Below are 27566 nucleotides of genomic sequence, written 5' to 3'. Positions count from 1 at the left end.
ATTTTGTTGTGTATTCACTCTGCCTCATTCATTGAATTTTACAGGGGGTCCAGACGTTGTAGTCTTAAATGTCTTCTTCTTCTTCTTCTTCTTCTTCTTCTTCTTCTTCTTCTTCTTCTTCTCCTCCTCCTCCTCCTCCTCCTCCTCTCTTCTTCTTCTTCTTCTCCTCCCCCTCCTCCTCCTTCTTCTTCTCCTCCTCCTCCCTTCTTCTTCTTCCTCCTCCTCCCCCTCTCCTCCTCCTCTTCTTCTCCTCCTCCCCTTCTTGTTCTTCTTCTCCTCCTCCTCCTCTTCTCCTCCTCCTCTTCTTTTCTTCTCCTCCTCCTCCTCCTCTCTTCTCCTTCTTCTTCTCCTCCTCCCCTCTTCTCCTCCTCCTCCTCTCTTCTTCTTCTTCTCCTCTTCCTCCTCCTCCTCCCTTCTTCCTCCTCCTCCTCCTCCCTTCTTCTTCTTCTCCTCCTCCTCTTCTTTTTCTTCTTCTCCTCCTCCTCCTCCCTTCTTCTTCCTCCTCCTCTTCTTCTTCTCCTCCTCCTTCTTCTCCTTCTCCCCCTTCTTTTCCTTCTCCTCCTCCTCCCCCTCCCCCTTCTTGTTCTTCTCCTTCTCCTTCTCTTCTTCTCTTCCTCCTCCTCCTCTTCTCCTCCTCCTCCTCTTTTCTTCTTCTCCTTCTCCTCCTCCCCGTCCTCCCCTTCTTCTTCTTCTTCTTCTTCTCCTCCCTTCTTCTTCTTCTCCTCCTTCTCCTCCCCTTCTTCTTCTTCTTCTCCTCCTCCTCCTCTTCTCCTTATTCTCCTCCTCCTCCTCTTTTCTTCTTCTTCTTCTCCTCCTCCTCCTCCTTAATTCTTCTTCTCCTCCTCCCCTTCTTCTTCTTCTTCTTCTTGTTCTTCTCCTCCTCCTCCTCCTTCTCTTCTTCTTCTCCTTCTTCTTCTCCTCCTCTCACTTCTTCTTCTTCTTCTTCTTCTTCTTCTTCTTCTTCTTCTTCTCCTCCTCCTCCTCCTCCTCCCTTCTTCTCCTCCTCCTCCTCCTCCTCCTCCTCTCTTCTCCTTCTTCTTGTTCTCCTCCTCCTCCTCCTTGTTCTCCTCCTCCTCCTCCTCCTCCTCCTCCTCCTCCTCTTCTTTTTCTCCTCCTCCTCCTCCTCCTCCTCCTCCTCCTCCTTTCTTCTTCTCCTCCTCCTCCTCTTTCTCCTCCTCCTCTTCTTCTCCTTCTCCTCCTCCTCCTCCTCCTCCTCCTTCTTCTTCTCCTTCAGCCTCGCGACGGCCCTCTAGCGGCCTCGGCGGCCGTCCTCCTCCGCCCCAGCACGTGGAGGGCGGCCCCTCGGCCGGCTCCTCCGCTGCTATTGTCCGCCCGTCGGTGCGCGCCGCTGGATCCGCGTGGCGCCTTCGCCCGGAGGACGCGCCGGCCAAGAGGAGGGAAGCGCCGGCGGCAGCAGCAGCAGCAGCAGCAGGAGGAGGAGACGGCGGAGGCGCGCGCGGCTCTGGCTTCCTGCCTCGGCTGCCTTTCTCCTCCCCTCTCCCGGGCCGGCCTCGCCTCCCTCTTCCCTCCTTCCTTCCTCCCTTCCTTCCCTGCCTGCCGCAAACGCTCCCCGACCGGCGGCTCCGCGCTGTGTCCGGCGCCGGCTCCTCCTCTCCGCGCCTCCAGCAAGATGACAGCCGGGCGGCGGCGGTGGTGGTGGCGGCGGCGGCGCGAAGGTTCCGCGCACCGGCTGGTAAGCAGAAAAGGCGCCCTGGACGCGCAGGCAGCCGGCGGCCACCGCCCCGACGAGAGGGCCCGGGCCGCGCAACGGACGGAGGCGGCCTCTGCGCTCTCGCCGTCGACCGCCCCCGGGCGCCGCCGAGAGGAATGGGCGGTCCTGCCGGGGGTGCCGGCGTGCGGGACGGGGGTCCTACACGCTGCGGATGGGCTGGACCCGAACTAGGGGTGGCAGGGAGGCTTCGAGCCTTTCTGCACGGGCAAGATGAGGTTAATCGAGGGTGCGGGGGTGGGGGGGAGAGGTCTTCTCCAGGAGGGCTGGGAGGGGGATCGACTCCCCCGGCGGCTTAGGACTTAATGTGGTTTGGGAGAAGTGGAGGGAAGGAAAGGGTTAATAACCGATCTGCAAGCACCGGGGGTGTGGGGGGCGCGCGCGCATCAGGGCAGTTTCAGGTTGCACTGGAAGGAAGAGACATGTGTATGTTTTGGGATTGGTCGAGTTGTGGGGAGGGGGGAGGAGTGCTGTTTTCCCATGCACAGGAATGTGGGACTGGAGTGGCCTTGCGTTGCATCCCTGCCCCCCTCTCCCCCCCCCGCTTTGGCAGAGGGATCTGCCTCTCTCTCCCCCCTCCCTGGCACTTTGCCGCCTTGCTGTTTTGCAGAGCTGAGTTTGCTGGCAAAGGGCTCAGGTGGAAGGCGGCCTTTTTCTTTTTGGCTCCGGCAGCCTCCTTTGGCACGGGTGGTGGTAGGCACATACACACATGGGCTGACCTGCCGGAGGGCTGCCGGGCAGTGCCCCCCTTATCATGGCACTGCTGACCCCTGAGCGCCTGCCCTTGCCTCCTGGCTATTATCCCACTTCTGAAAGCTCCGGCTCTCGCCCACCTGCAAACCTCTGACTCTTGGGAGTGCAGCAATATTTGCCTATCAGCCTGCCAGGGGATTATGTTAAGCTGCCAGCCAGGGAGCTGAGCAGGAGGGCAGGTGCGCAGCCAGGTAAATGCCAGGTAAACGCCAGTTGGAACAAGTTTTTCTCCCAGGCGTGACTGCCGGACTGAAATGCTGAAGTGGCAAGGATGCCTGCGTGTGTAATTGCCGCGAATGGTTTCGCCTCGTTTGTGAGCAGTTGTAGTTTGCTTCATCTCATGTCACCTGCTTAGCACAGCTGTCCCCTAGTGGGTTGGCTTTTCTCTCCCTTCTCTCTTTTCTTTCCGAGTTGCCTGCGTGCGTGCGTGCGGCTGCGGCTGCACCCTCCTCTCGCTAGACCACCCGAGACTTTAAATCTTCACCCTGTTTCCATTTCATTTGCAAGTTCCTCGTTGCGTCAGCAAGGCGCTGAAAGTGGTCCGCCGTGTCTCTCGTCTCCGACATAAGGGAGAAAGTCGAACCTTCTCTCAACAGGCTTGTGCGGTTTCAGGGGATGTGACTTCCTCCCCACCCCCTCCAGCCAGGCTGAAGTTGAGGCAAAAAGTTTCTTTATTTTGACAGCAGATTTCCCCCATGAAGTCAAAGGCAGGGCAAAAGAAATCGCCACGGACGTGCGAGGCTGCAGCGGACGGCTTTGGATTAATCGATTTCTGGAAGTGCAGCCTGACGTTGATCAAGAAGATTTAGCAGTGGGGTTCTAGGGGCTTTGCTTGCGCTGACAGCACCCCAAATCTACTAAGGTGGGGGATTTTCTGGTTTTAACCCAAGATCTAGAAATTCCTGAAGCTCCCAGGTTTGAAACAAGATGTTTTCTCACTAGGTGTTTCATGAGCACCCTGCAATTTATTTTTCTGTTGAGCAATAGACTGATTATATAGACCGATAGATTCCTGTTACTGTTGGCAGCTAAGGTCATGTTGGCTTCTGGATTATTTGAGACTGGGCAGGCCTGCTGAGAGGGTTGCATCCTGGAGTTTCTCCATGTCACTCTGCTGCCCTGTTCTAACCAATGCAGGTATGAGCGTTCTTTTTTTAAAAAATATTATTAAAGTCTCTCCTTCCTTTTGTGTGGTTAATTTTGCCTTCCTGGCCACATCCCGCAACATCTGCATCCCGCAACATTTGAAGCTTTACAGTTCAGTGAATGGGGGCTTTGAGAGGGATCTCGCTGTGCAAAGTAATGCCTGCAACAGCTTACAGTGGCCTGGTTGTGGTTCTGGATTGCGTGGGCCTGGAATTTTGTTGCATTCTTTGCCGGTTCTTTGTCTGCAGAGTTTGGTCCGTGTGTGTGTGTGTGTGCTGGTGGCTTGCGTTTCCCTTGGGGGATTTCGTGTGACTGGGTGAGTTCCAGCTTCTGCAGCAGCCTAAATTGAACCTCCCCTTTTCCTTAACTCCCTTCCTCCTGCATCGCGTCTGCCAAGACGCTTGTTCATGCACTGGTTATTTCTCGGTTGGACTACCGCAACCTTCTTCTCTCTGGCCTTCCTTCTTCTCACATCAGTCCATTGGTTTCTGTCCACCACTCTGCCGCTAAGATCATCTTCCTGGCTCGCTGCTCTGACCATGTTACTCCACTTCTGAAATCTCTTCATTGGCTTCCAATTCACTTCAGAATCCAATATAAACTTCTCCTGTCGACCTTCAAAGCTTTTCATGGTCTAGCTCCTTCCTATCTCTCCTCTCTCATCTCACACTATTGCCCCGCTCGTGCTCTTCGCTCCTCTGATGCCATGTTTCTCGCCTGCCCAAGGGTCTCTACTTCCCTTGCTCGGCTTCGTCCATTTTCCTCTGCTGCCCCTTACACCTGGAACGCTCTTCCAGAACATCTGAGATCCACAAGTTCAATCGCAGCTTTTAAAACTCAGCTAAAAACTTTTCTTTTTCCTAAAGCCTTTAAAACTTGATGTTGCTTGGACTTTATACTGTTAGTTCTACCCTACCCTGTGCCTGTTTACCCTACCCAGTGCTTGTTTGCATTCTCTTCCCCTCCTCATTGCTTTACTATGATTTTATTAGATTGCAAGCCTATGCGGCAGGGTCTTGCGATTTACTGTTTTACTCTGTACAGCACCATGTACACTGATGGTGCTATATAAATAAATAAATAATAATAATAATAATAATAATAATAATAATAATAATAATTGCTGCATATCCCAAAGCATCCTGTGACCTTTGAGCCCAAAGGATGCCAATTTTTCCGGAAGTCTTGTCTTTGCCCGAGGGTAATTAACAATGCTTCTGGCTTGTCAGAATCACAACGGAAGTGTTGTTGTTGTGATACGTAGTAAGTACAGATAGGCTGGTTTGTGTCCATGGATGGATAGAAAGGATCTACTGGATTGGTCTGGACAAGGTTTTCTGACTTCCAGTTCTTTAACAATAGGAACAACAAAACGAACCCCTCCACACCTAAGTTAGGCTGCTGAAATGAAAAAAGCTTAGAGCAGCCTTCCCTGATCTAGTGACCTCCAAATGTGTTGGACTACAGCTCCATCATCCCCAACCAGCATGATGGAAGTAACCAGGAAGTAAGCCTGTATGCACCAGTTGCTGGGGAACATGCGTGGGAGGGTGCTGTTGCACTGTGTCCTGCTTGTGGGTCCCTGGCCGACAGCTGGTTGGCCACTGTGTGAACGGAGTGCTGGACTAGATAGATCCAGCAGGTCTCTTCTTACGTTCTTAGGAATGGATTTTTGTGTAGAAGGTTGTGAGCTCAGTTCCGTTCCGCTACTGACGACAAAGTCTTATGCTCAGAATGCGCTTGGAGACACCCTACCCATTTTTTACTTCTAGGTGTACATCTTTTGCAGCTGTCTGTGGTTGCTGGATCTTGAGGTTCTAATACGGTCCGACAAGCCGGAAGTCTGCCGTTCTCTGATGCACGCAGCTCTGTGGCTGCTTCATGGTCGGGAGCCTATAAAGGGGCAGATGGAGTGAGCGAGGAAGGTGACAGCTGCCTTCACCGTATGGCTTGAGTTATCTCTTACTTAAAACTCACTCATTTTACGGTTGGCTTTCTTGCTGGATTATTGAACCTCTTCGGGCCAAATCCAGCCCACCTGGGGTCTCATTCCGGCCTCCAGGTTACCCCAAATGACTATGCCCTTTCCTCCAACTGTCAATCGCTTGGTTGCAATCCTGGCTTTTGCACAGGCCTCCCCCCTTTTAAAAGATTGAAATGTCTCTCCTAAGGTTTAGTCACTGACATTAAGAGCTTTAAGCTTCAATATGTCAGTATATTTGGTAGTCTGGCTCCACCCTTTTGCCCCACCCATCACTCCGATGCAGCCCCCGAGATCTTCTCTGAAATTGAATCTGGACTTCAGGCTGAGAGGTTGGACAACCCTGCTTTATCGTTTTGATGCTGAACGGGTGCAGAGCTCAGGGTGCCTCTATTTGCTGCAACGAATTCCTTAGCATTAATGAGCAGTTAAGGAAAGAATCAGGCAGAAATGTTGAGTAGCGAAAATCAATGCATGGGGAGAGGCGGTGGCTCTCGTTGCATGGCCCAGTGCTGCACCCTCTGCTTCTCATAACGGAGCTGAGCCTGTGTTGCAGAAGGGAGCCGCTTCGCGTTTATGGGAGCGGTTCTGTTGCAGACGTTCTCCTGTTCAAAGCTGCTGTTGATCAGCTGTTTTGAGCTCTTGGAAGAATGCTCTCTCCCCAGTTCTTATGGGCCAGGTGGCAGCTGATGGTCTTGTGCCCTGCTCGTGCTGCACGCATGTGCTTTGGGACAGAGATGCATGCTTTCTGAGCTCCTGCGATTGACCCTTTGCTATTTAAAGACCCGGGACTGTCGCGTCAACGGCAGATGGTGTAACTGGCCTGTTCCGGCTTGGCAGTTGAACGGCCAACTCCAGGGCAGATGATTTGCTTAATCAGGCAGGATTGTAGGGAATTTTTCTGGTCCCTAGTGTAGCTTTTCGGTCAGTGGTGGTGATGGTTGGGGAATGGGTAAACGGGAGACTTGAAATATTCCAGGAAAAGAAGCAGATTCTGATATTGACAAGCCTCAGAGATTTGCGCATGGTTACCCCCTTGCTGTAGTTTCGAGGTCCTGAATTTTTTTTATCAGAGATGACTGGCCTTGACTGTGCTTGGAGCAGGGTTTGTGTACTGATCTGTGGAGGCTGGTGGCTCTGATTTTGACGGGGCTGCGAAGCCATTCTGGGTTTCAGATAGAACCAGCCAGGGGCTAAAGGGGCTGCCCATGAGGCTGAGTCCTATCTCCAAAATATGTCCAGCACATGGAATAGCTCCTTTAGAGTTCTGGCTGTTTCTGACTGAAACCTGGAATGGCTTCACAGCCCCACCAAAATTGGAGCTACCGGCCTGCACTAGCACTGATAACTGTAGGATCTCATTTTCTGCCAAGGATCATGCTACCCATGGAAGCCACGGAAGGAGCTCTTGCTTGAGTGCACAGAGGTCCCTTAGTGCCTTGGCTTCCTTGTGATGCACATTCAGTACTTCCAGGCTTGGAATTTTGGCTTGCAACAATTGCTCAGGCTGAACTCTGAAGCTGCTGCCTCTGAATTCATTGCCAAAGAGGAATCGATATGGAAGCCTGGGCTGATGTTATGTGCCCATGACCAGCTCTTTAAATCCACTGCCTCTCCCTTTCCCTCTCTTTAATGTTTTTCTTACATGCCTGTCTCGTGAGGTCTTATTCAGAGATGTGAAATTCTGCAATGACCTTCTTAATACAATAGCAGAAGCAAAGAGACTCCCGTGGTTCAAGGTAGAATCAGATTCATTTTGACAGGCTCCCTGGTGACGTCAGTATGGGCACCTTCTTCGGGGTCAACATGGGTGCCCTGCTCTCCTGCCAGGCATCAGGAACCATTATAGTGGAATTGCGCCAATGCTGGCAGGAACCATCGTAATGGAGTGGACAGGGGACTTGGGGGGGTGCTTCCAGACAAGGCGTTAGTGGTGCCATTGCCTTGTCCCATTCACGGGATATTATGGGCAGTTCGTATGATGCCTTCTTTGGCTCATAAGCTTCCCACGTTCCCCTTCTGCATATTCCATCTGTTCTCTACCGGCACATAATCAAATGAAGGCGGAAAAACCTTACCATACCCCGTCATTGGTAGCGCTAGGAACCATCCGTCCGGAAGCATTCTTGGAGTAGGGGACAAATGGCATAAAACTCTTGCTCAGCCACAAAGCTGGATATGAGAATGAAACGGGATGACCTCCTGTACCGGGTTCGTCAAACCCTGGCTGGTCTTGAGAACAGCGAAAAATTGGTGCGGGCTGTCGCCCCTGCCCTGCTTCTGAGAGACAGGTGTAGGATCTTACTATGAGGTCATGCTGAGCCATAGCACAGTGGTAGAGGCCCTGTTTGACATGCAGAAGATCCCAGTTTCAATCCCTGGTATCTCCAGGTAGGGCTGGAAAAATTCCTGCCTGAAAACCCGGGAGAACTGCTGCCAGTCAGTGTTGATAATACTGGGCTAGATGGTCCACTAGGCTGTAAATGGTAGTTTATTTATTTATTTATTTATTTATTACATTTCTATACCGCCCAATAGCCGAAGCTCTCTGGGCGGTTCACAAAAATTAAAACCACAATAAAACAACCAACAGGTTAAAAGCACAATTACAAAATACAGCATAAAAAGCACAACCAGGATAAAACCACGCAGCAAAATTGATCTAAGATTAAAATACAGAGTTAAAACAGTAAAATTTAAATTTAAGTTAAAATTAAGTGTTAAAATACTGAGAGAATAATGTCCCATGTTCCTGTGAATGGAGGCTTGGCACAATTGCAGGGGAAGCCCTCTCCCCATTTCCAAGCTGAGCTTGTCCCTCCAGAAATTGCTCCTCAAAACCCACCTGTTCGTTATGTTTTTGACTCTGTCCCTTAGTAGTTCATACTCTACTACATCTCAGCCTTTGACTGACCCTAAGGATGTGCAACGGAAGCAACCGCATATTACATCCTTGTTTACCTTCCAGCTCTGCTTCATTTCCCATGTGATAAATTTTAGACTGTAAACTCATAGAATCATAGAATAGTAGAGTTGGAAGGGGCCTCTAAGGCCATCGAGTCCAACCCCTTGCTCGATGCAGGAATCCACCCTTAAGCATACCTGAAAGATGGCTGTCCAGCTGCCTCTTGAAGGCCTCTAGTGTGGGAGAGCCCATAACCTCCCTAGGCAGTTGGTTCCATTGTCATACTGCTCTAACAGTCAGGAAGTTTTTCCTGATGTCCAGCCGGAATCTGGCTTCCTGTAACTTGAGCCCATTATTGTGTGTCCTGCGCTCTGGGATGATCGAAGAGAGATCAGGGCAGGGACCTGTCCTTGTGCACTCTGTAAAGGGCCATGGTGCTGCTTTATAAATGATAAATAATAATAGTTGCCCCTCTTATTCTGGCCTTGCGGGGGGGCTTAGAAGCCAGTGATTTGTCATGTTCACACAGGGGGTCCGTGCAAGGTCAACATGATCCCCTGCCCTTCTTCTGAGGCTTGGGAAAGTTGGGGGGATCTCTTAAACCTCATGCAGGCTTCAAAAAAAGCTATTAAAAACCCAGTGCAATGGCTTGAATCTTTCTGACGTCAGAGCTTTCTCATCTCCAGGCTCAGGAGGAGGGCAGGGGAATCTTGCCAGAATAAATCATTGTTTGCCAGTGGCAAGAACATTTGTGGACCCTTGTTCATGTACACTGCCCTTGTGATTCTGGGAAGGGGGAAAATACACGTCTGGTGAATAAATGAAATAATTATTTTCCTTTGGGATGAAGCCATAGGTAGGTTTTGCTTGCTCTTAGGGTGTGACTGTGTCATGACTCCTGGCTCTCAAAACCTCCAGTGTACAGCAGGAGGTGATGATGATGATGATGATGATGATGAGATATAGGCTGCTTCTTCAGGGGAAGAACAGTCAGTACCTTATTCATGGTCCTCTTGGCTAGATGACACAGCCTAGCCGTCATCTTCTTACTCAGAAAGTGAGTCCCCAGCAGAACCATCTCTCCAGCCTTGCAGAAGGCTAAGACTGCAAAATCAGGCAAGGGCCCTTTAACAGTTCATTCAGCTCCTCAGGAGGGGCGGAGCTGATCACACTGCAGGTCTTGTCAGCCTATATAAGACTTCAGCTCCTTGCTGGGACAACATCCTCCTATTGTCCTAGTAGCTCCAGCCAGCAGGGCCCACTTGGAGCTATCCAGGGTACTGTTTTCATCTGCTTAAGAGGGCTTTTGCCTTGTGCTGTCTGGTGTGTTATTTACTTTTGACTGGACTATATCTGCTTGATCTTTCCTTGCTTGCTGTGATCTGATCATGGGTACTAGACTGGGCTTTCCCTGCCTTTATCTGATTCCATCAGATGTTACCAGCTTCTCCTGCAAGTCTCAAGGAACCACAGAACGGGACAGACCGCTCCTGTTTTTTTTCTTTTAAAAGAAGCCTCCTCCTCCTCCAGGATGTGGCTCAACATCCTTGCATGCATTATCAGCAGCTATTGCCTCTTTACTCCCTTGAAGGGCAACACCTCTCTCTGGGGCATATTATGGTCTTGATTGCATGGATAGAACTTTGGTGGTGGGATGACCTTGCCAATGGGCATGGAGTTCAAGTCGATGGGCCCTTTCCGGCCCCTTAAATGGTGGTTCTTTTGGCCCTTGAGGAAGAACACTCAGACAACACTTTAGTCAGCACAATGTGTAAACTCCACTCAGTGGTTGAGTTTTTAGGAAGTACTCCCCACACAAGTCCACTGTTGTGTGACTGTGGCCTGCTGTGGAGTTAAAATTCATAGTGATGTTTGATTGACAGTTCCTCCACCCTCTCTTTCCCCCCCTCCCGGTCCTCCTGTTGGTGTCCCATCAGCCATTGCTGCAAAAAACCAATCCCGACGGCACTCCTAGAGTGGCACTCATTTCTTTCGCCGTTCTTGCCAGGGAACTCTGTAGCCAGTGGGAAAAGTCAACGCAACGGAATGGCAGACTCCATGGAGCCTGCCATACAACACTCAAAACAACAATTGTGCAGGAACTCTTCTCTGCACAGCATGGATATTCTGCATGGAGTGTTTCCTAAAAAAAAAACACCCTCCACCATTATATGGAGTTTTCCCACCAGACAACACCTTTCTCAACAGTGGTGTAAAAACTCCACCATGGAGTTCTACAACCCCCGTTGAGAAGCATCTTTTCTGAACTGAGCCACTTTCTTCCCTCTGTTCCTTGCCATTGTTTCAGGAGGTTGGTGTGGAGCACATGTTTTGCATGCAGGAGTTCCTAAATCCGGTTCCTGGCATCTCCAGGCCTCTCTCCACCTGAGACTCTGGAGAGCTGCTGCCAGCCAGAGTAAACAATACTGGCTTAGATGGGCCAATAGTCTGATTGTATTCGTACCTTTTTTTCACCATTGGGCACAGCACACAGGGAACTGCCTAATGCCAGATCAGGCAATAATCCTCTTGAGGAGTTTGTCTGAATGTGTGATGCTAAAAGTGGGGATAGAGAAGATGGGGGGGGGGGTGCGCGTTGGCATTCATCCTTCCCCTACCCCCCCTTGTCCCTTTCTGCTTTATCCTGACCTTCATGCATTTCACTCAAAAGTCTGATGGGGGCTTCCACGCACCTTCGGGTGAACATACTTGGAAGCTTCCATGCAACCAGCAACCCTGCTCTACGAGGATTCCTGATTGTCTGGACCCTTAAGCACATTCACCTGCAGGCACATAGAAGCCCCCCTTCAGACTTTTGCATGGTTGAAGCAGATGGGGATGGTGGGAGTTGGATCTAGCATTCGTGCCCCCCCACATCTTCTCTGTGACCATCGTTTTGCGGTCATCCTTTCAGACTAACCCTTGAACGGGACTCATTTGTCTTTCTTGCCCAATATTGTTTACTGGAGAGGTCCTGCTAGTCAGAGTAGCACAGCCTGCCCCAACCTGGTGTCTTCCAGCTGGCATTCTGGAGTACAACTCCCATCAGCCCCAGCCAATGGCCAGAGATGATGGGGATTGGAGTCCGAAACAGCTGGAGGGCACCAAGTTAGGGAAGGCTGTGCTACTCTGACTAGCAGGACCTCTCCAGAGCCTCAGGTAGATGCATTTCCCATCGCCGACTACCTGATTCTTTTAAGCAGCGACGTCAGGAATTGAACCTGGGACCTTTTGCGTGCAAAACATGTGCTCTCCCACTGAGTTCTGTTCCTTCCCCAAAGTCTTCTTGGATTTTGGCTAGTTAAGTTCTGGCCAAGGATGCATACAGAGCCCAGGAGGTGGTCTCCAGCTGAGGAGAGCGTGTCTCCCATTCTGTTTTTGAAGCCAGCAGGCAGTTGATCTGCATTGATCTCTTCATCCCTTGCAATTCCCTGAATGATGTAGAAGTTTGGGTGGGGTGGGGGGCTACAGCTGGGCCCCTCCCTCCCTCCCTCCCTCCCTCCCTAGATTTGTAAGCCTGACGGCAGCATGAGTTAGTGTTTTTTATTTTTCCTTCCAGAAAGCTCTCGTACGCTTCTGCTTAATGAGGGCTCTGGCTTATTCTGTTTGAACGAACAGCTCCATTAGGCTGTGTTGATTAATGAGCAGAAAACCCAGTAGGGGAGGCAAAGGGTCTCCACTTCCCGTATGCGGTGTACATGAAGTGGCTGCATCTCGTATGCGCGCAGCATGGAAATGTAGGTTGGGGACTTGAAGCCCACAGGCTGCTGGGGAAAATAGGTGCCCACGTCAGCGTGCGGAAATAAAGCTGTCATTGTCATGATCCATAGATGTCAGTGTTAGGGGTACATGTGCCCAGTTCTTTGGAAGGTGCCTCCCTGATGCCACAACCCTTTCTACTGATTTCCACCAGCTTCAGCTCCTAGCAAACACATTATGCACACCCTCGGCCATCCACGGGAAGAGGCCTTTGACCTGCCACTTGCTAATCTTTACTTAGGCCGTTGCTAGACGAGGCGTTAGGCTGTTGTGAGGCCCGGTCTCCCTCCTGTGCATTCAGATGACGCACAGGGGATTCCGGGGTCAGGCCGGGCTAACGCCTCCCTTGAACCGGGATAAGTGGATTCGCTTATGGCCCGGCTTTTCCGCAGCCCCGGCCTCAGTCTAGCGACTTCCATGGCTTTTCCCGTGTGCTTGCTTACTCATGAGTAGCCGGGAGAAGCCACGGACTGGGCACAGCCCTTCATAGGAGCTCTGTGCCCATCGGGCCGGGGGGGGGGAATCACGGGGTGGGTGGGAGATGGGGGCCGGGCGAAAGACTGGACCCGGCAGGAGGGGGGGGAGAAGAACAGGGACGGGCATCGGGGACCGGGGGGGGGGGGGAAGAAGGACGGGGACAGGGCCTGGCGAGCGAGGACAGCCATGGCGGTCTGGGCTCCACAATTCAAGAAGGATGCAGACAAGCTGGAGCGTGTTCAGAGGAGGGCAACCAGGATGATCAGGGGTCTGGAAACAAAGCCCTATGAAGACAGACTGAAAGAACTGGGCATGTTTAGTCTGGAGAAGAGAAGGTTGAGGGGAGACATGATAGCACTCTTCAAATGCTTAAAAGGTCACACAGAGGAGGGCCAGGATCTCTTCTCGATCCTCCCAGAGTGCAGGACACGGAATAACGGGCTCAAGTTAAAGGAAGCCAGATTCCGGCTGGACATCAGGAAAAACTTCCTGTCTGTTAGAGCAGTACGACAATGGAACCAGTTACCTAGGGAGGTTGTGGGCTCTCCCACACTAGAGGCCTTCAAGAGGCAGCTGGGGAACCATCTGTCAGGGATGCTTTAGGGTGGATTCCTGCATTGAGCAGGGGGTTGGACTCGATGGCCTTAAGAGGCCCCTTCCAACTCTACTATTCTATGATTCTATGGATCAGCTGAGGATATAGGGATGGTATGGTAATTCTATATGTATATGGATTTGTGTGAACAGATGGGAGTGCGTGGGAGTGTGGATGGCGTCTGAAAGAATGGGGTGGCGACGTCCACTTTGGGCTCTGATCATCCCCACTGCTCAGATGCTGAACCAGGGAAGTTTCCTGCATAGCAGTCTGGGCTGCAAATGATTCCCCTAGTTGCAGTAGAGATGCATCCAGGGCAATAGCATTCATGACTGGCGGATGTTCATAGAGTGCTCCCTGTACTTTTGGACAGATGCTCCTTTATAGGGTGAACCCAAGTTATTTTGCTGCCTGAAGTGGAGCAGCAAATGGCGCCCTCTCCCACCCGAGTCAAGGTGCATAGGATGCAAAGCCAGGCCTGTTATTTAAGCACATGAGGCAGAACACCCCACAAGCCCCTTTCCTCATCTCTAGCAGTAAAAATAATAATAAAAAATTAACAAACTGAATAGCTAACACTTTGCTGCCCCTTTAAATCTGCTGCCTGAGGCAGCCACCTCACTCTGCCTCATGGTAGGGCAGGCCTTGCCCCCATATATTTAGTGGGCAGTTCTTCCCCTGTGGAAATACTCCATTGGCGCTTCAGGCATTGGCAATGAGACAGTCTCCGTTGGTGATTGGCCATGTCTTATCTCCTTTCATTTCTGCAGTGGATTAAATGTACCTATCTGACTTCCATAGGCTGGTGAGCCGTTATAGCGACCAAAATTCATTTTTAATGGCAAAGTTAATCACAGAGTCCACTCATTGATTCTCTATTTTACAGCTGTATTAGCTAGGCTGTGCTCGTACTAATGGTCTAGAAAATCTCTTTTTAATAAAGCTAAGCCGCTTGAGTTAGTCAGGCAGAGGGTCGGGGAAAGGAAGATCTTAACTGTAAGGTACAAGTGAGAGGGTCTAAAATGGGAATGTTTTCGTAAAAATTGCATAAAAGGAGACTGGGGAATAAATGGTAAACATTCAGAGGCCTATCACCCAATGAGAGCTCTCTTGGATAGCTTTGCCCTTACTGTTTTTACTTTACATTCTTGGTGCAGAGAGCAAGTTTGCCATATGTTGGTTAATTGAAGAGGACAGTGCTTTGTTTTCACCCTGATATTTGAAGAAAAGAGCCAAATTAATGGAAGGTGTTAACTTGCTGTATTCCCAGAGTGAAGAAAGGTTGTGTGTGTGTGTGTGGCCTTAGCTAGACCTAAGGTTTATCCCGCGACCGTCCCGGGGTCATCCCTGCCTGCTCCCGGGATATCCTGTGTGTCATTTACATGAACAGGGATGTCCCTGGGACGATCCCGGGATAAACCTTAGGTCTAGCTAAGGCCCTAGTGTGTTGATGGAGCACTTGCAGGGCCGGTGCCAGGCTATTTTGCACACTAGACAGGTGAGCTGCTTTCACACCCCCCACCCCAGCATACCAGGGTGCGGGGTGCCATCTTGCCCGCCCAGCCGAAGCAAAGCCAGGACACGGGTGGGGTGGGCGGCTTCGGAATGGTGCGCCCGGCCGGAAGCCGCTCTGGGAGAGCGACTTCTGGGCGCACTATTCCGAAGCCCCCACCCCAGCATTCTGGCTTCGCTTCGGCTGGGTGCCCACCCAGCTGAAGCGAAGCCAGGACGCTGGGGTGGGTGGGTGGGTTTGGCTTCACTTTGGCTGGGCGCCCACCCAGCTGAAGCGAAGCCAGGACTCTGGGGTGGGTGGGTGGGTTTGGCTTCACTTTGGCTGGGCGCCCGCCCAGCTGAAGCAAAGCCAGGACGCTGGGGTGGGTGGGTGGGTTTGGCTTCACTTTGGCTGGGCACCCACCCAGCTGAAGTGAAGCCAGGACGCTGGGGTGGGTGGGTGGGTTTGGCTTCACTTTGGCTGGGCGCCCACCCAGCTGAAGCGAAGCCAGGACGCTGGGGTGGGTGGGTGAGTGTGGCTTCACTTTGGCTGGGTGGGCGCTCAGCTGAAGCGAAACCAGGATGCTGGGGTGGGTGGGTGAGTGTGGCTTCACTTTGGCTGGGTGGGCGCTCAGCTGAAGCGAAACCAGGATGCTGGGGTGGGTGGGGCTGGCGGTCGGGTGGCTTCGGAACGGCGCTCCTGCCCGGAAGCCGCTCTGGGAGAGTGACTTCTGAGCGCGCCGTTCCGAAGCCGCCCGCCCCTCCGCCCCAGCGTCCTGGCTTCGCTTCGGCTGAGTGCCCACCCAGCCAAAGCGAAGCCAGGACGCTGGAGGGGGGGGGGGGCGGATGTGGCTTTGCTTTGGCTGGGTGGGCGCCCAGCCGAAGCGAAGCCAGGATGCTGGGGCGGACGGCTTCGGAACGGCGCGCCTGGAAGCCACCCTCTCAGAGCCGCTGTGGGAGAGCAGCTTCCTGGTGCGGCGTTCGGCGCCCCCCTTACCTTGGCGCTCTAGGTGGCCGCCTGAGTGGCCTCTATGGTAGCACCGGCCCTGAGCACTTGTATCACATTAAAACATTGAGGGGGAATCTTCAGCCCAGTGTTGGTTGAAATGTATTTTTTGATGAGGCGATCATACTTAGGGGTCTTGCTATGCACTTAAGGATGCAATCCTATGGATGTTGAGACAGGAAAAACTCCTACACTCCCAGCATTCCCCAGCTAGCATGGCCGGCTGTGGGGGGTGGATGCTGGGAGTTGTAGGACTTTCCCCCCAGCATGGTTGGTTGGGAAAGGCTGGGAGTTATAGGACCTTTTCTCCCCCATGGTTCTAAAAGCATTCAAAAAAGAATCATACAAACTATTTTTTCAATGTGTGCAAAGAAGAATGTAACCCTCTTCCACACAACCCACATTGCATAACTGTTTTTGGGGCAGTGAGTATTGGTTTTTTTCTTGTTCTTTGCTTGTCCTTTATTTATATATCTATCTATCTATCTATCTCCCAACATGTGCAGAACAATGGCTTTATCTTCACAGCAAGAAGCCTGTGCAGATGAATGCCAGCATGGTTCTAAAAGCAAGAAAAGCCATTTTGGATTAAGCCAGTAAAGATATTGTGTGATAGGTTTTCATTATTTCTAGAGTAATGCTTCCTTGCATGAACACTTTTCTATACTGTACTTGGGCATGTAAAATCCTATCATTTTATCTAATCCCATTAGGACCAATTCAGTGTGGTTGGGATTGCTTGCGCTTCACACCCAGGCTTTTGCTGAGGCTGGTGGCCAATAGTCGTGTGCAATAGCTCCCAAACCTTCCTGAAGCTGGACTGGTGGTACAGACCGTAGCCAGAGGGTTGTGGTTAGCTGGGGTGGGTGATGGCCACCAGTTTGGACGGCTTTAAAAGGGGGTTGGATAACTTCCTGGAAGAGAAGGCTATCAAGGGCTACTAGTCCTGATGGATAAGTGCAACTTCTAGTATCAGAGTCAGTAAGCCGGTATACAGTAGTTGCTGGGGAAGATGGGTGGGAGGGCGCCATTGCACCGTGTCCTGCTTGTGTGTCCCTGGTTGACAGCTGGTTGGCCACTGTGTGAATGGAGTGCTGGATTAAATGGACCCTTGGCCTGAACAGCCAGAGCCTCGTGTGGCGCAGAGCGGTAAAGCAGCAGTTTCTGCAGCTGAAACTCTCCCCACGGCCTGAGTTCAATCCCAGAGGAAGCTGGTTTCAGGCAGCCGGCTCGGGTCGACTCAGCCTTCCATCCTCCCGAGGTCGGTAAAATGAGTACCCAGTTAGCTGGGGGAAAGGTAATCACGGCCGGGGAAGGCAACGGCAAACCACCCCGCTACAAGGCCTGCCAAGAAAACGTCAGCGAAAGCTGGCATCCCTCCAAGAGTCAGTAATGACTCAGTGCTGGCACGAGAGGTTCCTTTCCTTCCCTTCCCTGGCCTGAACAGCAGGGCTGTTCTTATGAAGGCTTCAGATAGTCTGTCGCCACGTTGAGCTGTAGGGACTGGAATGAGAGCAAGAGAGCAAGAATATTTCAGTTAAAATCTTATCAGCACTGAGTAGAAAGCTCTTACTATGATTTCCTGGGTCTTTTGAATAATGCATCTTGATAGTATAACCCAAAGCAGTATTGGCTTTCTGTTCTGCCACTTCCCTTTAGGTAACCGAAAGCTGCTAGCTAGGCTACTTTCACAGGCATCTTAACAGCCCTGCATATTCCTGTTTTTCTTGGTTTCCTAGTTATCTTATATTTTCACAATTTAAAATGAAACCAAAAGCCATGGGTGGGCCAAAGCCAAAGGCTGCATTTTCCTCTTCTATTCTGAAGAATCCCAAGTCGTTCCTTATTGGCACTTCATGGTGTTAAATTCAATTGTTTTTCTACCCTGACTTTTATAAAGCCCATGTCGCCATGTTTGCTAGTATTCCTGCTCCTTTCCTGCCTTTTCCCCCCTCAGTCCCCTCACCACAGAGGGGTCTCATGAATAAAGCGAGTGTGGCTCCGCCCTCCAAAATTTCCATGTGGTGCGGCCCCGCCTCCCACGCTTAAACGCCCCGATTGGCTGCCTCTATCCCCTTCTCCCTGATGGTGGCAAGAGCCTAATTGCATGGCTGCACCCGGGGCCCACCTTTGCGCCACAGTGATTGGTCGGGCAGGGCTGTCCGTCATCCTGCTGGCGGAGGGCCTGCCCTGCCTGCTTGCCGTGGAGGAAATTAATTACTATTAAAGCTTGAGCTCTGAACATTTTTGAACTTTCAAAATTTTCTGCATGTCTGGACTGCTCGAGCTTTAATTCAAAACAAAAATGAGCAGAATCGGTTTGGCAAATCTCGAGTAACCAACCTTACACTCCCGTATTCTTCTATAAGATTTCCAGGACAAAATATAAAAGGCTTTCAATTACCGCATAAATGGCAGGTGTAGAGCGATGCCCGTTTGCATCCATAGGCAATGGCTGCTTTCAGTTTAATACCAGACATTGAGGTTACATCTGACTATTTATGTGCTCTGCCCCTATTCATAGAATCATAGAATAGTAAGAGTTGGAAAGGGCCTATAAGGGCATCAAGTCCAACCCCCAGTCCAATGCAGGAATCCACCCTAAAGCATACCTGACAGATGGTTGTCCTCCTATTCCAGTGTGAGTTCTCGCTGTCGTCAACAAGAGCACCTACTGACTAGGAGCTGGCTTTCCAATTTTCATGTGAAGAAAACAGTTGAATATGACATATTAAAGTGAAGCCCTTCTGCTGTGTCATCTTCATATTAACAGCCTGGCATGGTGGACACTTAAAATCTCACTGTGTGGAGGCTGTACTCTGTAGAGGCCAGTCATGTGGTAAAACAGATGTAGAATCAAGTAGAACAAGATGATGATTGGAGAGCACATTATTTTTAATGTACTTTTATTTCATATATACCTTGCCTTTCCTCCATCATAGAACCCCGGTGGTCTCCTATCAAGGCACTGACCAGATCCTGACCTGTTTAGGTTTAGCAAGGCTGCTCCTTCATGTACCTTCAGACCATGCTCTGGGACATATCTAGAGAGGAAACTATTGTGCTGTGAGCTAAGGCAGAGCTGTAGATCTCTAGGTATTTTGGCCTTCAACTCCCAGAAGGCCCTGCCAGCATGGGTAATGGTCAGGAATGCTGGGAGTTGAAGTCCAAAACGTCTGAAGATTTATTTTCTGCCCACCCTTGAGCTAAGGGGCCACCATACAGAGCTTGGTTATCTGGGTGTTTCCAGATGTGGATTTTTTGTGTAATCACTCTGCCTCATTCATTGAATTTTACAGGGGGTCCAGATGTTGTAGTCTTAAATGTCTTCTTCTTCTTCTTCTTCTTCTTCTTCTTCTTCTTCTTCTTCTTCTTCTTCTTCTTCTTCTCCTCCTCCTCCTCCTCCTCCTCCTCCTCCTCCTCTCTCTCTCTCTCTCTCTCTCCAATATCAATCTGTTAAGAAGGGAAAAATGTAACAGGCTGCACGGTACATTCTGCTTGATAGTGCTAGGAGCTGTCCATCCAGACGTGCCCTCTGCTAGAAAAATAGTGGTGGGGAGAAGGAACGGTTTGCATCAACATGGCCCGAGGGGGGAGTACGGAAGGTCTTAAATAACTTCTGACAGAGATGTCAGGTGTGCTAGAACATGGCTGAACACTGGGGCAACGCCCTTCATGCTCATGTTTGACTTGCCCCAAACGGGCTGGAGCAACAGCCGGCTGCCTGTGACGCTGGGGGAGATGGTGAGCTGTTAAGGGAGATTTACAGCCTCCGTCTGCATGAGAGCATTTTGTTTATGCTCCAGCATCTGACACGTACTTAAAGCTTCCACTTTAGAGTCTCTCAAATTCTTCCGACGCAACACTCCCTGGAGTAGCATTTGCTCACGTCGTCTCACTCCTAAACTTGATCCCTAAACACTGAAAGCTCATTTAGTCGGAGGCTGTGAGAGGTTGTTCCATTTTATTGGTTTGTCTGCGGCCTGGCGTATTTGGTTCCCTGTTCTTTGCACGTTCTCACATCCAGATTTCGACGTCTCAAAAGCCTAAGGCCTCCTTCCTCTGCAGCGGGTAATGTTGGTGCCAAAACTCGAACCCAGCTGGGTGAAGGGGCCCGCCTGCCCGCCCGCCCGCCCGAAAATGCCCCACACTGACGCATTGCTCAGAAACGCTGCCTGTTATTCCCACCGTGTTGGGGCCTGTATGAAAATGCGGGAGAACAAGCTGTGAGGAATTCCGTTTGCTGAGCCAAGTTGGCCCCAGTGTTGCAGGGAGGGAACGCCTGGCAGACAGGTTTGCCTCTGCTGCTAGCAAGGCCTTTGTGCGGCCTCCTTGTTTTTCTTCAGAAAACGTCTTCTGACTCCGTTTGGAGCGTCCCTCTGCCTTTTTCTTGTTCTCTCTTCTCAACGAAATGGAAACTTTCTCATGGAACAGCCGCCCTCCGGCTGCCTCAAAAGACAACAAAGTCTGAAATTGCGTTTTATGTGCTGTGTTGGACATGTTGAATAGCTGATAAGGGGTCTCATTATGGCAGGCCTCTTAAGGTAGCGTCCGATGTTTCCCTTCTTGCATTTTACGTAATTGTGAGCATTGCCTCAGAAACCCCCTTCTGCTGAGAAGTGTTTTTAATGTCCACACAAACATTGAAGGCTCATATCTTGCAATGCTCCTAGTTCCTAATTGGCATGGAGGTGTCTTGGTTCCACTGACTAGTAGTTTACCTCAGTTAAACCACCAGGACCTTCCAGTTTTTGTCCCCAGGCTAAGGTGACCATATGAAAAAGAGGACTGGGTTCCTGTATCTTTAACAGTTGTACAGAAAAGGAAATTTCAGCAGGTGTCCTTGGTATGCATGCAGCACCTGGTGAAGTTCCCTCTTCATCATAACAGCTAACGCTGCAGGAGCCCTGCCCTCTTGACCAGCTACAAAAAGGGTGCAGGGCTCCTGCAGCTTTAGCTGTTGTGATGAAGAGGGAATTTCACCAGCTGCTGCATGCATACAAGTGAAATTCCTCCTTCTGTACAATTGTTAAAGATACAGGAGCCCTGTCCTCCCTTTCATGTGGTCACCCTGCCTTGGGCTTCATTTTGCTTCTCAGGTCTGTGATTGTTTTGTGCCTTGCCTGACATCAGTGCACCCTTCTTAGTGGTAAAATGTTCTTATCAAATTCTGGCCTTTGACCTGTTGCCCACCTAGAGGTCTAGCCCTTCCTAGCCCAGTTCTGGTCTCATACTATCTGCCATTTCCAAGTCTCTGCTTGGGACTGCACAAACTCAGAGGGGGGTGGGGAAGGGGCAGTTCTAGGGTGACCATATGAAAAGGAGGACAGGGCATAGAAAAGGGAATTTCAGCAGGTGTCATTTGTGTATATAGAGAACTTGGTGAAATTTCCTCTTCATCCCAACAGTTAAAGCTGCAGGAGAGTGACCAGATTTAAAAGAGGGCAGGGCACCTGCAGCTTTAACTGTTGGGATGAAGAGGGAATTTCACCAGGTTCTCCATATATACAAATGACACTTGCAGAAATTCCCTTTTCAATACAACTGTTAAAGATACAGGAGCCCTGTCCTCCTTTCATATGCTCACCCTACACTAAAGGATCCCCTACCTATCTTCCTGAGTGCATCCACTTCCTACTTGTTACTGTTGCGGCTGCTTATTTGCTTGTCTTGCCTGCTGGGCCCAATCCACACCACCTCCTGGAGGCAAGGTGTATGGAGGGTACCGCTCCTTCTTCTTGCTCTTCTAAGTGCCTGCTCATTCAGAGAGGGCAAGTTAACATGCAGCAAGAAGGAATATAGGAACACAGAAACCTGCCTTAGACTGAGGGCATGTCTACACCAGCCCTATATCCTGGGATCATCCCTGTGCGTCCAAATGCCACACAGGGGATCCCGGGAGCAGGCAGGGACGATCCCTCCATTTTCCTGGGATAACCCTTAGGTGTAGAATGGGCCTGAGTCAGTCCATCATATTGGCAGCAATGGCTCTGCAGGATTCTTCCCTAGCCCCTACCTGGAGAATCTGGGGATCGAACCTGCGACCTCCTGCATGCAAAGCAGGTACTCTACCACACTGGCAGCTCCGAACACCCAAGGCGCAAGAGAATTAACAGAGCTGCACTAGGCCAGTGTTTCTAATTAAAGCACTCGGTGGTATGCAAACAATCATACCGATATCATAACAACCATATGGGTTATATTAGTTGATTGTTATGGTTTTGGTAGGATTGTTTGTGTGCCATCAAGTGCTATATTTAGAAACCCTGTATAAAATTAATGGGGACGATTGTTTGTGTGCCATCAAGTACTTTATTTAGAAACACTGTAAAATTATCGCAGTGGCCTAGTGCGGTTCTGTTAGGTCTTGTATACCGAGAAGGTTTTTTTCCTGAGCTGTCATTGTGGGGACTTTGTCTTTTCTGTTTTGCACTCTGCAACGCTTTGCCAAGGAGTTCCTGAAAGTGGAAGTGGGTCCCTACCGGGCCTCAGCAGTTGCCCAACAACGCCGACCCCTGACACTGGCCCTAAGAAGTAGTGTTATTGAGTCACTGGCAGCTTGCTTTAATTATTTTTCAGTAGCGGCGACTCATAATATTGTCACAGAAATGAACTGCGAAAGGTATTGATGTAATTTCCCAAAGATACAATTAAACGAAAAGTTTCCTTAATCCCTCCATCACCCTTCAAAAAAAAAAAAAGTGACAGTGACACTGTTCTGATGACACGCTAAAGCTACGGTGGTTAAGCATTTTGAGATAAGGATGATGGTTTAGCGTGTTGTGTGAGCCATGATTTAGTGCAGTGGTTCCCAAACTTTTTCAGGTCACCGCCCCCTTGGTTCCACAAACTCATGCCCAGCGCCCCCCTACCCTACCCTATAAAAATCATTCAGAATAGTGGTTTTCAACGACCCACTAAGGAAGATAATAACGATAAAATTCAAACCAGTAACAATTAATTGAATATTTATTCAAAATCCAAAGCACCCGCCGCAGGCTTGCCGAGGGAGGAAGGGAAAAGAGAGCAAACGCCTTTGTTTTGTAGCCAGCGTGGCGGGGCACACCGAGCAGGGTATGTCTCTTCATTAGCGTTTTGGTGCTTTTGAATCATTTCAATTCACCGTTAAAAGGACTCTTCTTAAACGGTATTAATACATGTGTGGATTCTTCCCCTATATGGCTTGGGACCAAACTACCTTCTCCCATAAAAATGTTTCTGGGTTTTAAGACCTTCTGGAGAAGCGCTTCTCAGAAAAGACCACCTTGAGCGCCCCCCTGCCCCCCTTTTGCCTCTTAGCGCCCCCCCCTATGCAATCCCACCGCCCCCAAGGGGGCGGTACTGCCCACTTTGGTAACCACTGATTTAGTGTGTCGTGTGAAGCATTCCTAACCATGGTGGCTTCATAACCAGGTTTTAAACATGCTCACTAATTATTTATTGCAAAATGGTTAGCAGCATAACCGTGGCTTAGCGTGTTGTCTCACTAAACACCGTGGCATCAGAAAGCTCAGAAATGGATATAGCATTAATTTTGCCCTCTTCAACTCCCATGTAACTCCAGCTGGCTAAAAGAAAAGGGGGACATCTTGAAAACAAGCACCCATTAACCCCCCCCCAAAAAAACCACAAATTTATCTCACTAGAAAACTCAGATTCTGAACTGAGGAGGCGGTTGAGCGGAAAAAGAAACTCTGGGCTTGGGAAAGGAAAAGGGGCCATTTCCCCATTACGTGCCCTCTCCCAGATGGATGGCAAAATCATTAACTGTGAGGTTACGGATTGGGCTGTAGCATCACTTGCCAAAAACATCACTTCCCTGTGGATCAATGAAGTTATACACTTCTATCTTGTTAACTGTTATGGTAGAGATATACGGTGTCATTCTTAAGAAAGAAGTTCACAGCAATGGAGCCAAGTGGGTATTTTCTTTTGGCATAGGGTTCACTACCAAAGTCCAGGAAACAAGTTTTATAAGCTCTTCTGTGGGTTATTGCATTTTCTTGACATTGGCACAAGGTAGATTCTTTTCCCTTTATTTATTTTAGCTATCATATTTGAATCTGGACAGGGATAACCTAGCTTCAGTCGTCCATACTCTGGTAACCTCCAAATTAGATTACTGCAACGCCCTCTACATGGGGAAGCCTTTGAAGACAGTCTGGAAGCTGCAGCTTGTGCAAAATGTGGTGGCCAGATTGATAGCTGGAACAGGGAGGTTTGAGCATGTAACACCAATTCTGGCCCGCTTGCATTGGCTGCCTATACATTTCCAAGCCCAATTCAAGGTGCTGGTTTTAACCTATAAAGCCCTACATGGCTTGGGACCGCAATACCTGATGGAAGGCCTCTCCCGACATGAACCTACCCGTACGCTGCGCTCAACATCTAAGGTCCTCTTCCGAGTGCCTACTCTGAGGGAAGCTCGGAGGTTGGCAACAATGGAGAGGGCCTTCTCAGTGGTGGCCCCCTGACTGTGGAATGATCTCCCCGATGAGGCTCGCCTGGTGCCAACATTGTTATCTTTTTGGCGCCAGGTCAAGACCTTTCTCTTCTCCCAGGCATTTTAACAGCATTTAACAACGTTAAGTTTGTTTTTAATGGATCCCAGAACTGTTGTTTTTAAATGGATACTGTTGTTTTTATACTGTTGTTTTTATGTTTCTGATGGTTTTTAAAATTTTGTATAGTTTTTAATGTTTACCATTTTTAACTGTTGTAAACCGCCCAGAGAGCTTTGGCTGTGGGGCGGTATATAAATATAATAAATAAATAAATAAATAAATAAATAAATCCCACCCTCCTTCCAAGTAGCTTACTTTTTTTGCCATAGTAACAAACCCAGTGTGTTTGATTGATCAGGCTCTGAGGTAGTGATTTTAATCCCATCCGATAAACTTAACAGCTGAGCAGATATTTGAACCCAGGTCTTCCTGGTTCAAGTGGAGCATTCTATCTGCTGCTCTCATAGGCTTTTAAAGGCTTTGCTAAGATCATATTTCTGCTCAAGTTGGATGACAGCCAAATATAAAACCATAATACCCAGAAATGAGAGAAGTGTGTGTGTGTTTCCTTTACCTGCTTCATATCTTGTTGTTACTTGCAGAGAATAACCCAATTCTGACTTCAGAGAGAGATTGTAGAGGGGGAAAAGTGCAGAAAATGTCAACCGAAATGGTAGTTGCCCATTGTGTGAATTGAATCCTGGGCTAATGAACACTGGTCTCATCCAGCATGGTTCTTCTTATGTTCGCATGATCTTACGATCAGAAAAGGTTCTAGTCACTAGAATCTAGTGTTTGGGGCTTTTGTAGTTTAGAAAAAAAAAGATGAGTAAGGGTTTACATAATAAAAGGTTTATAAAATTGTGCATGGTGTGGAGGAACTGGATAAAAAGGTTTGTTTCGCATTCTCTTACAATATTAGAACTCAGGGTCCTCGAATGAAGCTGAACGGTGAGAAATTCAGGACAGACAAAAGGAATGAGTTCCTCCCATATTATGGAATACTTATGGAATAGAACCATAATAGAACCATACTTATGAAATAGAACCATTATGGAATAGAACCATAGAAAAGTTGAGTTGGAAGAGGCCTCTAAGGCCATCGAGTCCAACCCCCTGCTCAGTGCAGGAATCCACCCTAAAGCATCCCTGACAGATCGTTGTCCAGCTGCCTCTTGAAGGCCTCTAGTGTGAGAGAGCCCACAACCTCCCTAGGAAACTGATTCCATTGTCGTACTGCTATAACAGTCAGGAAGTTTTTCCTGTTGTTCAGCCGGAATCTGGCTTCCTGTAACTTGAACCCATTATTTTGTGTCCTCAAGCTGTGGTCGAAGTCACCCATTTGGATGACTTCAAAGGGGGCAAATTCACCTTGGATAGATCTATCAATGACTACAGGTCATGATGGCTGTATGTTTCCTTTGGGTTGCTGGAGAACATGATCAAGAGAGTGCTATTGTGTTTATGACCTGTTCTGGCTTGCTGGAGGAGAGAAAAGCCAGAGTTCCTGGTTCGCGTGTCATGGCAAACAGTCCCAGAACAAAGCGTCCCTGGGTTGCTTAGTCACTCATGCCTGCACCGGGAGCAACTGGGCAGTGTGCATGAGCATGCTGTCATGTTTGCAATAATTCAGATTTTTTTAAAAAAATAAAATAAAATTCTGTGTTTTGGGGATGGGCGAACTGGGCCATTGCCTACTGATCAGCAGCTATGAGATCCTTTTAACTGGAGATACCAGGACTGAACCAGTGGGTGGGGGATCTGCATACCAGTGAGCTGCTGCCCTGTTTTTATGCAGTGATGCATGTGCCAGCAAATACACTCTTATTTTCTCAGCCAAAGCTGGAGATGGGTGATGCTTTTAGTGCTGGATTGCAGTCTCAAAGCAAACTAAGGCTGCGATCCTATGCATGTTCAGACGGGAGGGGGGCACAGTCCCACAACTCCCAGCATCCCTCCAACCAACCATGCTGGCTGGGGCATGCTGGGAGTTGTAGGACTTTCCCCCCATCTAAATACGCATATGATTGCACCCTAAGCCTTTTAAAAAGAACAACAACAACGTTTGGTTTGAACCATGAACATAAGAAGAGCCATGCTGGATCAGACCAAGGGTCTATCTCTTCCAGTGGTCACACTGTGGCCAACCAGCTGTCGACCAGGGACCCACAACCAGGACATGGTGCAACAGCACCCTCCCACCCATGTTCCCCAGCAACTGGTGCACACAGGCTTACTGCCTCTGATACTGGAGGTAGCACATAGCCGTCAGGATTAGTAGCCCTTGATAGACTTCTCCTTTATCCAACCCCTTTTAAAGCCATCCAAATTGGTGGCCATCACTACACCTTGCGGTAGCGAATTCCATAGTTTGACTATGTGCTGTGTGAACAAGTCCTTCCTTTTATCTGTCCTGAACCTCTTCACCAATCAGCTTCATGCGATGACCCTGTTGGATTCTAGTATTATGGGAGAGGGAGAAAAATGTCTCCCATAGCAGGACAATTTCTGTTAGCAGATGAGGATGCACTGCAACATTTTGTTGCAGGACCCTCTTGAGGTCACCGTCTTTCCCCCACATCTGCTACCCCCAAAGGCCTGCCATTCTAGCAACTCTTCTCATGTTCAGCAGCAGTAGAAATGAGAGGGGCTTTCTCTAGGAAGAGGTCTGTACTGTATAGGAAATGGGATAGGAGCGGATCCCTTTACTGCTGCCCCAGTTGCCATCTGCCCCATGGAGCCCTTTGGCAACAGAAAGAGTGTTTTCCTCCCCTGGGCCATTGTTGTGACTCTGCCTCTGTATGATAATATTTTTTTATGGTACAGCTTCTAATCCGCTTCCAACACCAGCATCCAGGCGCACGGCGAGATGATTTACAGGTCTGTTTATCAGCTTCTCTCCCTTTTGGCAGAAAGGAGTTTCGAGAGCTGCTATTTGTTTCTGTCGCTTTCCCGTCCGGGAGACAAACGGCCAGTGTAAAAATGGCGAGGAAGACAATAATAAAAAGTTGTGTTTCCTGGCAGCTGGAAGCAACGCCATCCTCATGGAGCAGGGCTAGTGGAGGCAAGCCGCACACCCTTAAAGGCTGGCTGTTCGATTCTGCGAACACGTTACTTAAGTGTGGGCGCCTGGCTTCGGGATGAGGACCCGGGGCTAAACTGTGCACCAGCTTTCCCCAAGCTGGTGCTCTCCAGATGTGTCAACTACAACTCCCACCAT

General features: G+C 49.6%; 1 protein-coding gene across 1 annotated transcript in view; it reads left to right on the top strand.

Moving 5' to 3' along the window:
- Positions 1 to 1606: 1606 nt before the first annotated feature.
- MID2 (midline 2) overlaps positions 1607 to 27566 on the top strand; it is a 203374-nt gene continuing 177414 nt past the window's right edge. The window contains exon 1 of the mRNA XM_063141880.1: positions 1607 to 1693. The gene's annotated coding sequence lies outside the window, so the exon portion shown is untranslated. The remainder of the gene's footprint in view (positions 1694 to 27566) is intronic.

Source organism: Elgaria multicarinata, chromosome 15 (genome assembly GCF_023053635.1).
Source record: "Elgaria multicarinata webbii isolate HBS135686 ecotype San Diego chromosome 15, rElgMul1.1.pri, whole genome shotgun sequence".
Classification (NCBI taxonomy): domain Eukaryota; kingdom Metazoa; phylum Chordata; class Lepidosauria; order Squamata; family Anguidae; genus Elgaria; species Elgaria multicarinata.
Note: the sequence above shows the minus strand (reverse complement) of the source record. Positions and strands in the feature narration are given on the sequence as shown.